This window comes from Carassius carassius, chromosome 4 (genome assembly GCF_963082965.1).
Source record: "Carassius carassius chromosome 4, fCarCar2.1, whole genome shotgun sequence".
Lineage (NCBI taxonomy): Eukaryota > Metazoa > Chordata > Actinopteri > Cypriniformes > Cyprinidae > Carassius > Carassius carassius.
This window is the reverse complement of record NC_081758.1, coordinates 19,851,955-19,864,021: the sequence shown is the minus strand read 5'-3', so window position 1 is coordinate 19,864,021 and position 12,067 is coordinate 19,851,955. Positions and strand designations below refer to the sequence as shown.

Genomic DNA, 12,067 nt, shown 5'->3' with positions numbered 1-12,067 from the left:
ACACCCTTTCCAAATCTTGGTTGGCTCTCTCGGTTTGACCATTGCACTGGGGATGAAACCCTGAGGACAGACTGACAGTCGCTCCCAGCAATTTACAAAATTCTTGTCAATATTTGGACACAACTGGGGTCCCCTGTCATAAACCACGTCTGTCAGAAGGCCATGTAAGTAAAAGACGTGATCTACGATGGTCAATGCTGTCTCCTTGGTTGAGGGTAATTTGGGCAAGGGAATAAAGTGGACCGCCTTTGAGAACCGGTCCACCACGGTCAAAATGGATGTCAAGGCAGTCAGAGGTGAGGCTTGTTTGGCTAAAGTTGCAAATAAAATGCCGGTAGAAGTTAGTTAACCCCAGAAACCTCTGTAGGGCCTTAAAAGAATCTGGACTTGGCCAATCTACCACAGCCTTAACCTTCTCAGTATCCATACGCATTACCTCAGTCGAAACGATGTAACCCAGAAAAGGAACAGACTGTGCATGAAAAACGCATTCCTCCACCTTGACAAAAACCCCATTCTCTAGCAACCTCTGAAGCGCTCGTCGGACATGCTGCACGTGTTCCTGGAGAGAAGAGGAAAAAATCAATATGTCATCCAGGTAGACATATATGAACTGATCGACCATATCTCGCAGCACGTCGGTGACGAATGCCTGGAAGACCGCTGGGGAGTTGGACAAACCAAAAGGCATGACCAAATATTCAAAGTACCCCCTGGGGGTGTTAAAAGCGGTCTTCCATTCAGCCCCCTCCATAATGCGGACCAAATGATAAGCATTAAGTAAATCCAATTTCGTGAAGATCGACACTCCCTGCAACCTCTCGAAGGCTGAAGACATCAACAGTAAAGGATAAATATTCTTTACCATGATGCGGTTCATTCCCCGGTAATCAATACGAAAAAGGTCACAGAGATCCGTCCTTCTTCCCCACAAAAAAGAACCCCGGCTCCGCTGGAGAAGAGGAAGGGCGGATGAACCCCATAGCTAGAGAATCAGAAATATAGGGGCCAGTGGTATCCAAGAACTATGGGTGCAGAGGTGAGTCTAATATATAAAAGGAGATGATCTCAGAGTGGTTGTTTGATGTGATGAGGTTAATTTCTCCAGTGGTGAGTGAAATAATAGGAAGTTCTTGGCCGTTGAAGGCATGTACAGTGATCCTGTGTGTGAGTGGTTTGAGGGGAATCTGAAGTTTGTGCGCCAGTGCATGGTCCATGAAATTACCTTCAGCCCACGGAGTCCAGAAGTGCTTGACAGTCGTGGGTGTGTGCTGACCATCTCAGTCTTACCGGGAGGAGCATAGATGTGGATGAGGTCTTCTCGGTGGAGATCCTGTCCGATAGTAGCCTCATACTTACTATCGGGCTTGGCCTTTTACCGGACAGTTGAAAGCGTAAGGGCCTGCTCCCCCACAGTAGAGGCAAAGGACCTGGGATCTCCACCTTTCCTTCTTCCGGGAAAGCCGAGCTCACACTACCTGCATGGGCAGGTGATCGTAGATGGGACTGACCGCATCCCCACGGCTGACTTGTGGACCAGCAGTTCCTCTAGGAATATGACTGGGCAGGGTCCGTTGCTCTACTTGGGACAGTCATGCATCTACTCTCAGAGCCAACTCAGTAAGTCCATTGAGAGATGTTGGAAGATCCAGGGTGTAGATCTCTCTCTGGAAGCGGTCAGCCAACCTATGCAGGAACATGTCCCACTGCGCTTCCTCATTTTCTCTGCCTCTAATGTTCTGAACTGGATGGAAAAGTCAGAATCTGATCTCTCTCCCTGTAGCAGGTTGGTCAGATCGTTCTGTCAAGAATGGATGACAGGAAGCAAAATGCAAGTAACAATTTATTGACAGAAAATAATATGTAAGGCTTCAGCTGACGGCGGGTGGCGCAGGGACCTCGATGGACAGCACTGGATGGGTGAGATGGGGTAAGTTGAGTGAGCTGGTAAAGGATGATGAAAGATCCAGATGATGATGTAATCCACAGCGAAACACGGAACCGGAACAAACCCACGAGACTGAACCGCTGAACAGGAGGGAGACAGACAAGCAGCATGGAGGACCTCAAACAACGATCTGACAAACAAGAGACAAAAGACAGGGCATTAAGTAGGCTGTGGGAATGACATGCAGCTGCTGCTAAAAACTGATGATCAGCGGTATGCCCACATCAAACAATCAGCATAACAACATCAATATGAGACTTATTTATCTAACACACATACTTAGTGTACACTTAAATTTTGCACATAATATACCTGTACATACATAACATTTTTGTAATATACCTGCCATACAATTGTCAATTTGTATATTGTCATTCCTTACCTACTTATTTGTATTTTTTGTATTTTTTATTCTTTTATTATGTGTTTTTTGTTCTGTCGCTGTCATTCTGTTGCAATGCAGAGCCTCTGTCATGAAAACAAATTCCTCATATGTGTAAACATACCTGGCAATAAAGCTCATTCTGATTCTGATTCTGGTCAATTGCAGCATGTAATATCTCTTAAAAAGAAGTGTTGTCAGTATTAGCTTCATAATGTAGCACCTTCTCTCTATGAATGTGTGAAAACACAAGCAGACACAGTATAAGTATATGTATTCATTTCTTAACCAGTAAGGCATTATTAACCTGCTGCCTGGAAATATAGCTGTGCTCAGATAGAGGAAAATTGGCAAGACAAGATTTGTCCCACCCAAAATTAAAAACTAACAGCACCATGTTTTATCTTTAGCCCTGAATCCAATATCCTGCTGAGCTCTGAGAACACATACTGATGTTTTATCTGCTGAAGAAGTGGCAAATATGGTTACATGATATCTTGCTAGAAATGTTTTAGCCTATAGTTGTGAAACGTATTTTCATTGATTTTTCTATTATTCACCAACATCCTACACACCTTTTGTCACAGTGTCTGGGTTGTGTCCCTGGGTTTCCACTAGATGTCCCCCTTTCTCACGGTGTCTGTCACCTTATCACTTCCTGTTCCCTTATTTGGTCACCTTCCCCCTTGTTAGTAATTGATTGTTCCCCACCTGTCTCCTGTTCCCTCATTATCCTTCTGTGTATTTATACCCGGTCTGTCTGAGTCTGTGTTACGGAGTCCTTGTTTAATGTTAAATGTTAATTCATGTGCGTCAGTTCTTGCCCTTGCCTTGCCTTGCCTTGCCTTGCCTTGCCTTGCCTTGCCTTGCCTTCTTGTTTATGTTATGTTTGGATTTACCGGTTTTGACCCTGCCTGGACTGTTTAACCCTTTGGATTTGCCCTTTAATAAAGTCACATACCTGCACTTGGTTCTCTCTCCTGTGTTCTCTGTAACACCGATCGTGACAGAAGGACTCCGTCACTACAAGAGCCAGCGGTATGTCGGCTTATGTCTCCTCCCCAGCCACAGTGCGGGAGAGGAGTGGATTTGAAGGAACTCGCCTGGTGGTTTTCCGGGGAACCAGAGGAGGTCGCCGAGGAGGGAGTGGTCGAGAGGATACTCAGCACCGCTCTCAACCAGGGCCGCCCTTCGACCCGGGGCTCGTGTGGGATGGATTAGAGCCACCGTCTCACCATGGCGGACGGAGAGGAGAGAGGAAGCGCACGTCCGCCACAGTGGCGTCACTGTCCATGATGGCCGCTAGTCCAGCGCCACGAGGCAGGATGGATGCCAACACAGCACCACAACCCAGGGCGATCACGAGTCCAGCGCCACGGTGCAAGATGGCCGCCAGCTCAGCGCCAACGCCCAAGAGGGCCGCTGACTCATTCTTGGACTATTTCGCTACGCTGTCCAAGATCCTAGAGATTCCCAAGACGGTTGACGTCATGGCTGCTGAGCCAGCGCCACAGCACAAGATGGCCGCCAGCCCAGAGCCACAGCACAAGATGGCCGCCAGGCCAGAGCCACAGCACAAGATGGCCGCCAGCCCAGAGCCACAGCACAAGATGGCCGCCAGCCCAGAGCCACAGCACAAGATGGCCGCCAGCCCAGCGCCACAGCACAAGATGGCCGCCAGCCCAGCGCCACAGCACAAGATGGCCGCCAGCCCAGCGCCACAGCACAAGATGGCCGCCAGCCCAGCGCCACAGCACAAGATGGCCGCCAGCTTGCAACCACAGCACAAGATGGCCGACTCAACGCCTGAGTCTCCAGACAAGGTGTCACCGACTCGCCAAAATAGAGGGCGGAGGAGGAGGAGACAGGCGTCTACCGTTCCTCAAAGCCCAGAGGACGTTCCCGAGGCGGTGCCCTATGCTGTTCCGGAGACCGAGGCGGTGCCCGATGCTGTTCCGGAGACCGAGGCGGTGCCCGATGCTGTTCCGGAGGCCGAGGCGGTGCCCGATGCTGTTCCGGAGGCCGAGGCGGTGCCCGATGCTGTTCCGGAGGCCGAGGCGGTGCCCGATGCTGCTCCGGAGGCCGAGGCGGTGCCCGATGCTGCTCCGGAGGCCGAGGCGGTGCCCGATGCTGCTCCGGAGGCCGAGGCGGTGCCCGATGCGGTTCCGGAGGCCGAGGCGGTGCCCGATGCCGAGGCGGTGCCCGATGCTGTTCCGGAGGCCGAGGCGGTGCACGATGCTGTTCCGGAGGCCGAGGCGGTGCCCGATGCTGTTCCGGAGGCCGAGGCGGGGCCCGATGCTGTTCCGGAGGCCGAGGCGGTGCCCGATGCCGAGGCGGTGCCCGATGCTGTTCCGGAGGCCGAGGCGGGGCCCGATGCCGAGGCGGTGCCCGATGCTGTTCCGGAGGCCGAGGCGGTGCCCGATGCCGAGGTGGAGGCCATTCCCGATGCGGTGTCCGAGGCCGCTCCCGATGCGGTGCCCGAGGCCGCTCCCGATGCGGTGCCCGAGGCCGCTCCCGAGGCCGTGACCGAGGCAGTGCCCGAGTCCGTTCCAGAGGCGGTGCCCGAAGCCGAGGCGTCTCAAGTCTCCACAGGCAGTCCAGAGTCGAGTCAGGTTCCAGTTGACCCTCCAGAGGCGAGTCAGGGGCCAGTGAACTCTCCAGAGTCGAGTCAGGTGCCAGTGACCTCTCCAGAGTCAGGGCCAGTCACCGTTGAACTTTCAGAGTTAAGTCAAGTCACTGGGTGGTCTGCTGCTCCGCCCTGTTGGACTCCGGCATCGACCACAGGGGCGTGGTGGTCATCTGCTCCACCCTGGAGGACTCTGGCCTTGACCACAAGGGTGTGGTGGTCTTCCGCTCCGCCCTGGGGGGCTTCTGCTCTGACCACACGGACGTGGTGGTCTTCCGTTCCGCCCTGGGGGGCGTTTGCCCTGACTACACGGTTGTGGTGGTCTTCCGCTCCGCCCTGGAGGACTCTGGCCTTGACCACAAGGGTGTGGTGGTCTTCTGCTCCGCCCTGGGGGGCTTCATGTTGTTTTTTTTTTTTTTTTTTCTCCTTTTGTTTTTGTGTTCACTCCTGTCCCTGTTCCTCTCTGTGAGCCTGGCCCTCCGTCCCTCCCCCTGAACCTCCTCCGGTCCTCCTCCCTCCTGGTCTCTGTTTTGTGTCTGTCGTGGAGCGTCTGGGAGCCGCTCCGTAGAGGGGGGGTACTGTCACAGTGTCTGGGTTGTGTCCCTGGGTTTCCACTAGATGTCCCCCTTTCTCACGGTGTCTGTCACCTTATCACTTCCTGTTCCCTTATTTGGTCACCTTCCTCCTTGTTAGTAATTGATTGTTCCCCACCTGTCTCCTGTTCCCTCATTATCCTTCTGTGTATTTATACCCGGTCTGTCTGAGTCTGTGTTACGGAGTCCTTGTTTAATGTTAAATGTTAATTCATGTCCGTCAGTTCTTGCCCTTGCCCTTGCCTTGCCTTGCCTTGCCTTGCCTTCTTGTTTATGTTATGTTTGGATTTACCGGTTTTGACCCTGCCTGGACTGTTTAACCCTTTGGATTTGCCCTTTAATAAAGTCACATACCTGCACTTGGTTCTCTCTCCTGTGTTCTCTGTAACACCGATCGTGACACCTTTGAGGTGTGTTGAGGTCCTGCAAACCCCTCATCTCAGGAAACTAAATCAAAATTTGTATTATCTCTGTAATGATGGGTGTTCACAATGTGAGCACGATTGCCTAGTAAAAGCTACTAAAATTTGTGAAAAGCTTGTGAATTGATACTGGGGTCAAAATTATAACTAACCTGAATGGCTTCTTTTGCATCTCTCCGGTACACAGTGTTGGGGAGTAACTAGTTACATGTAACGGCGTTACGTAATTTAATTACAAAATAAATGTAACAGTAATCAGTTACAGTTACTAAGAAAAAATGAGTAATTAAATTACAGTTACTTATGAAAATGGTAACGATTACAAAGAGGATTACATTTGAATATTTACACACATCCACATACAGCTTATTTCTTTCCCAAATTGCACTAAGACATATGGCCCATAATCTCCGAGACACGGAAAACACATTCGTAGAATCGAGTATAAAAAATGGAATTCAGCCTATAACGCGGACGGAATATGCCACATTTTGGACGAATAAATCAAAAGTGGGTCAGTACACTTGAATCAAAACCCGATATGGACTGATGTCTGTGAATATTAAGCCGCAAAAAGACTGAATATGAATCCTGCACGTTCTGCCTGTCTGTGGAAATCAGGCGCTGACTGGACATCGGGAGAACCGGGACTATTCCCGGTGGCCTGGCAGACGATTTGGCCTTCTACTTTAATATTGTTATTGTATAATTGCAAGCCGAATATACTAAAGCGATTATTTCCGAATCCGCCATTCGATAATTAAATCTCTAATAAATCATGAATCGGTTAGTCGTGACTGGCAATGGTTGGGCTCTCGCGCTTTCCGCGCCTCCGCCGAACGGTTTGGATCAGACTCCGAGTAATCAATGCGAGAGAGAGAGACCGGAGTGAACTGTGTAAGCGCACAGCTGGAGCAGAGAAGCGACACTTCTGTTCAGGTTTCAGGTGCAGGTCAGTTTCATCTGTAAATATGCTAATGTAGTTTTGTCTTTGTTTACTTAGTCAAGCAGCAGCAGCACATTGCTCGCAATCACTCAAAATACTGTATAAACGACGTCATTATTATCTTTTGTAATGTTACAGTAGTAAGTTAGCAGACAAATCATCATATTTTATCATAGGTTTAGGGGGAGCTAGTGGATACAAGAACACAACCCTTAGGAAAATTAATGTAGCCTATGGTATGGCACTAACCGTGGTTTAACTATGGAATTTGTAGTAAAAATAAATACAAGTGGTAATTCATTTGCCAAATAAACAAAATTGCACTTACAAAACATGGTAAAAGTCAAATAAAAATCTTCAGTATTAAAGTCATGAGAGAGATGGATGGATAATGGAAGTGAATGTGCAGTTTAGGAGAGAACTCTTGATTACGTTGCAAGTCCCCCAACCTAAGGATTCAAATCTTTTTGATGTCAGGTCCAAAAAAAAAATTGGGTTTTCCATGTTTCAGAATGGGTTGTGGGTGTATGAGTGTGAGATTTCCCAGCCTATTTTTTTCCCAGTCCGCCCCTCATGGAAATTAATCTCTAGAACAGTCACTTCATGAGCATTTATTACTTATTTTGAGAAACTATCATCATATCATATACAAAGAGACAGCAGTGTTTCAAAAAGACACCAATGTTTCAGGAGTTTAGTACACAAAATAGGACACATGCTTATTAGATAACCGTATTTGAGTTGATGTATATGCTTTTATTTTTTTATTAACTATTTTTCCCCAAACCATTGTTAGATGCAGTTAGATGCCTGTAGTTATGCAAAGATTTGGTTTCAAAAACAGTATCTATAAACTATTTCTTTTGATTTTAAATCTGCTTTGAACTTCAGATCAATCTCTAAGTAAAGTCTGATTGTGTGGTGGATGTGTTCAAATTTGATCATCTTAATTCAGGTGATGAAGGATGGTGAAAGTCTGACAGTATTGAGCACTACTGTAAGCTTAAACCTGCATGGTGTAAAATGGTTGAAGATGATTAACAGTTACAAATTAACATTCATTAGAAATTTATAAAAGTAATCAAAATTTACTCAAAAGTAATTAGTTACATTACTTTATTAAAGTAATTAAAAAAGTTACACTACTATTACATTTTAAATAGGGTAACTTGTAATCTGTAACCTATTACATTTCCAAAGTAACCTTCCCAACACTGCCGGTACACTATATTTTATTGTCAAATTATTGAATTGTTGTCACCAGTCCTTCTCCTTGTCTCTATATAATACACGTTTGAGTGATTTAAAAGCTACGACATTTGAGTTTAGCTGGGTTATTCGGTGGGTTTCTGGTTTTCTAACAACCTTTCATTTCTACAGCAATCAATTGTGTAGAGTATGGTTCTCTTACAATAAAAAGGTAAACACAATCTGTCCATTATGATTTTGTCATAAAAGCTCTCCTGTGTTCTCACAACGAGGTAAAATACCTATGTGTAAATGTGTTTTGAACATGAAATAGCTCTTCAAATGCATGCAAATCTCTTGCCCGTTCTGTATGTTCTGTGCATCCTAGTTTCTTCACTGACCAGCAGTGTTGGGAAGGTTACTTTGGAAATGTAATAGGTTACAGATTACAAGTTACCCTGTTTAAAATGTAATAGTAGTGTAACTTTTTCAATTACTTTATTAAAGTAATGTAACTAATTACTTTTGAGTACTTTTTGATTACTTTTGTAAATTTGTGAAAATTAAAGAATAATAAATAAAAGCATATACATCAACTTAAATACAGTTATCTAATAAGCATGTGACGTATTCTGTGTAATAAAATCCTAAACATTGGTGTTTCTTTTAAACTGCTGTCTCTTTGTATATGATGATAGTTTTCTCAAAATAAGTAAAATGCACATGAAGTGACACAGAGCAGTTCTAGAAATTATGTTTATGTGCTCATGTACTCCTATATTGAGGCGGCAGAGGTTGAAAACACTGCGAGCTTCAGTAGGCCTATGTGTAGTAAATGAAACCATGTCTTTGCCATTAATTTACAGGAGGGGCGGACTGGGAAAAAAATTCAGACTGGAAAATTCAAACTCATACAAACAAATTCATGGACAAAACTATTTTTTATCTATTTTAAATCTTTAATTTGGGGACATGCAAAATAATTAAAAGTTCTCTCCTGAACTGCACCTTCACTTTCATTTTTCTCTTCAGTTTCTTTATTTTGCCCTGTTATGCATCTCTCTCATGACTTTAATACTCAAGATTGAACAAAACTATACTTTACAATACAATACTCTCTACAATACTACAATATCTTTATAGAAAAATCCTATATATAAAATCCATATTTTTCCCTTACAAAAATTAACCATGCTTTTATTAGCCTATATAAAAGTAAAATAACCTTGAGTAATTTTTTTTTTTTTTGCAAATGGATTTGTATTTATTTTTAAATAAATACATTTGTAAAATAATTTTACATTTTTGGTTATCACAGTTAAACAATAGTAACCATTTTCTCTGGATTTATAGTTAAATATTAAAACGTTAATTTTCGTAAGGGTTGTGTTGTTGTCTGTCGTAGCTCCCCCTAAACCTATAAAAAAAATCTGAATTTTTTTCAGCTAAATTACTACTGTATCATTACAACAGATAATAATGATGTCCTTTATATTGTATTTTGAGTAATGACTGATGAGCAACGTGCTGCTGCTTGATTAAATAAATAAAAAAACAAAGACAAAAAAGCATCTTTACAGATGAAACTGACCTGAAACCCTGAACAGTAGTTCTGCTTCTCTGCTCCAGCTGTCTAAAAGTGAAAAGTGAAGTGACATTCGGCCAAGTATGGTGACCCATACTCAGAATTTGTGCTCTGCATTTAACCCATCCAAAGTGCACACACACAGAGCAGTGAACACACACACACACTGTGAACACACACCCGGAGCAGTGGGCAGCCATTTTTTATGCTGCGGCGCCCGGGGAGCAGTTGGGGGTTCGGTGCCTTGCTCAAGGGCACCTCAGTCGCGGTATTGAGGGTGGTGAGAGAACAGTACATGCACTCCCCCCACCCACAATTCCTGCCGGCCCGGGACTCAAACCCACAACCCTTCGATTGGGAGTCCGATTCTCTAACCACCAGGCCACGACTTCCACGACTTCCCCTGTCCACTCTATTCTTTCTTTCTCTTTCTCTTTCTCTCTCTCTCTCTCTCTCTCTCTCTCTCTCTCTCTCTCTCTCTCTCTCTCTCTCTCTCTCTCTCTCTCTCTCTCTCTCTCTCTCTCGCATTGATTACTCGGAGTCTGATCCAAACCGTTTGGCGGAGGCGCGGAGAGCGCGCGAGTCATGACTAACAATTCATGATTTATTAGAGATTTAATTATCAAATGGCGGATTCGCAAATGATCGCTTTAGTACATTCGGCAGGCAATTATACAATAATGATATTAAATAGTGGGGCAAAATCGGCTGCCAGGCCACCGGGAATTGTCCCAGTTCTCCCGGTGTCCAGTCCGCGCCTGATTTCCACAGACACGCAGAATGTGCAAGTCATATATTGCATTTTTGGGGCTTAATATTCACAGACACTAGTCCATGTCATGTTTTGATTCAAGTGTACTGACCTACTTTTGATTTAGTCATCCAAAATGTGGCATATTCCGTCCGCGTTAGGCATTCCGTTTTTATGACTGGATTCTACGAACCAGACTGTATTTCCGCATCCCGGAAATTATTAGGGCGGTATGTCTCAGAATAGTCAGTGCAATTTGGGAAAGAAATCAGTTAAATCTGTATGTGGATGCGTGTAAATATTCAAATGTAATCCCCTTTGTAATCGTTAAAAATTTCATAAGTAACTGTAATTTAATTACTAATTTTTTCGTAGTAACTGTAACTAATTACAGTTACAATAATTTTGTAATTAAATTACGTAACGCCGTTACATGTAACTAGTTACTCCCCAACACTGCTGACCAGGACCTGCATTTAATTCTGTTGTGCACTCTGCTGTAGTTCATTTAATAATGGTTTCTCAGCAAGGGTGACAGAATGCTGAGTCGAGTGTCTGCGGTTGGGAGATAAGCCCAGATACTTCAGCAAAGTTTTCCTTCTGCACACCTTTAATAGTGCATAGAAGAATCCTTTATTATTATTATTATTATTTAAATCCAGGGTGTGAAACTCATTTTTAGGTCACAGGCCGGATTGCACTAAATGTCACCTTATGACTTATGAGACGAGAGTACATTGATATAAAAGCAGAAAAGCCTTTGGATGGCTTATACTGTACGTGCAAAACTGGAAATATTGATCCAACATCAGAAAACTAGAGAATTTGCATTTAAAAAATTAACCTTAACACAAAGTTATGTCTGAAAGGCAAACTGTACAGCTCATCAAAAACAGGTCTACTGCTTCAAATTTTGACAGCACTAAATCAGTACAGCAGTAATAAATGCATCTAATAATCAGTGGAGATATGGAAGCAAATATGAAATTCACTTTCTCTTTTTTTCATTTCAGTCTCTTTTCATTTAATTTAATCTTGAATTCTCAACAGCTTCTTTTTGTAATGTAACGGAAAATACGGTAGAAGTATTAACCATTATCACATCACTACATGCGTCGTAAGAGTTCTGCTGTTTTGAAGTCATTGAATAATCTTAATAGACTTACCTGATGAACCGACCTTGAATAGGCACAAACTATGTAAAACCATTTTAAAACTTGTGAGTTTTGAAAATTCTATAAGAGGAGAGCGTCTTGAAGAAATCCAAAAAGAAATTGTAACACAAGACCGATTTGAAACACATTTTAATACCTGGTGAAAACGATCTGTCATGGCAGACCATTTGTTATTGGATCCCTGAAACATCTTAACAGGACCTATGCAATGTGTTGTAATTGATTTCCTATTTCCAGTGTAATAAGTGTAACATCAGCCAAGGTTTTTTTATCATCTTGCATAATTCACTGTTTGATTGGAGTGCCAAAGTTATTTTTAAAAGACATTTTGGATTACAACGGCTAAATAACTATTTATTATAGATTGTGACAAATGCAGGGAGGTCAAATCACAAAAATGTTATTATATTGTACTCTGGTTTGAAACATTTTGTTTTGCATTCATTGTTAT

At 44.1% G+C, this 12,067-nt stretch overlaps 1 long non-coding RNA gene across 1 annotated transcript; it reads right to left on the bottom strand.

Annotated features, from left to right (window-relative positions):
* Nucleotides 1–5,976: 5,976 nt before the first annotated feature.
* On the bottom strand, nucleotides 5,977–11,499 carry LOC132130198 (uncharacterized). Its single transcript, XR_009428686.1, has 3 exons — nucleotides 10,889–11,499; nucleotides 8,133–8,480; nucleotides 5,977–6,145 (listed from the first exon to the last, which is right to left on the bottom strand). It is a non-coding gene; the product is annotated as an uncharacterized LOC132130198 (long non-coding RNA).
* Nucleotides 11,500–12,067: the final 568 nt, after the last annotated feature.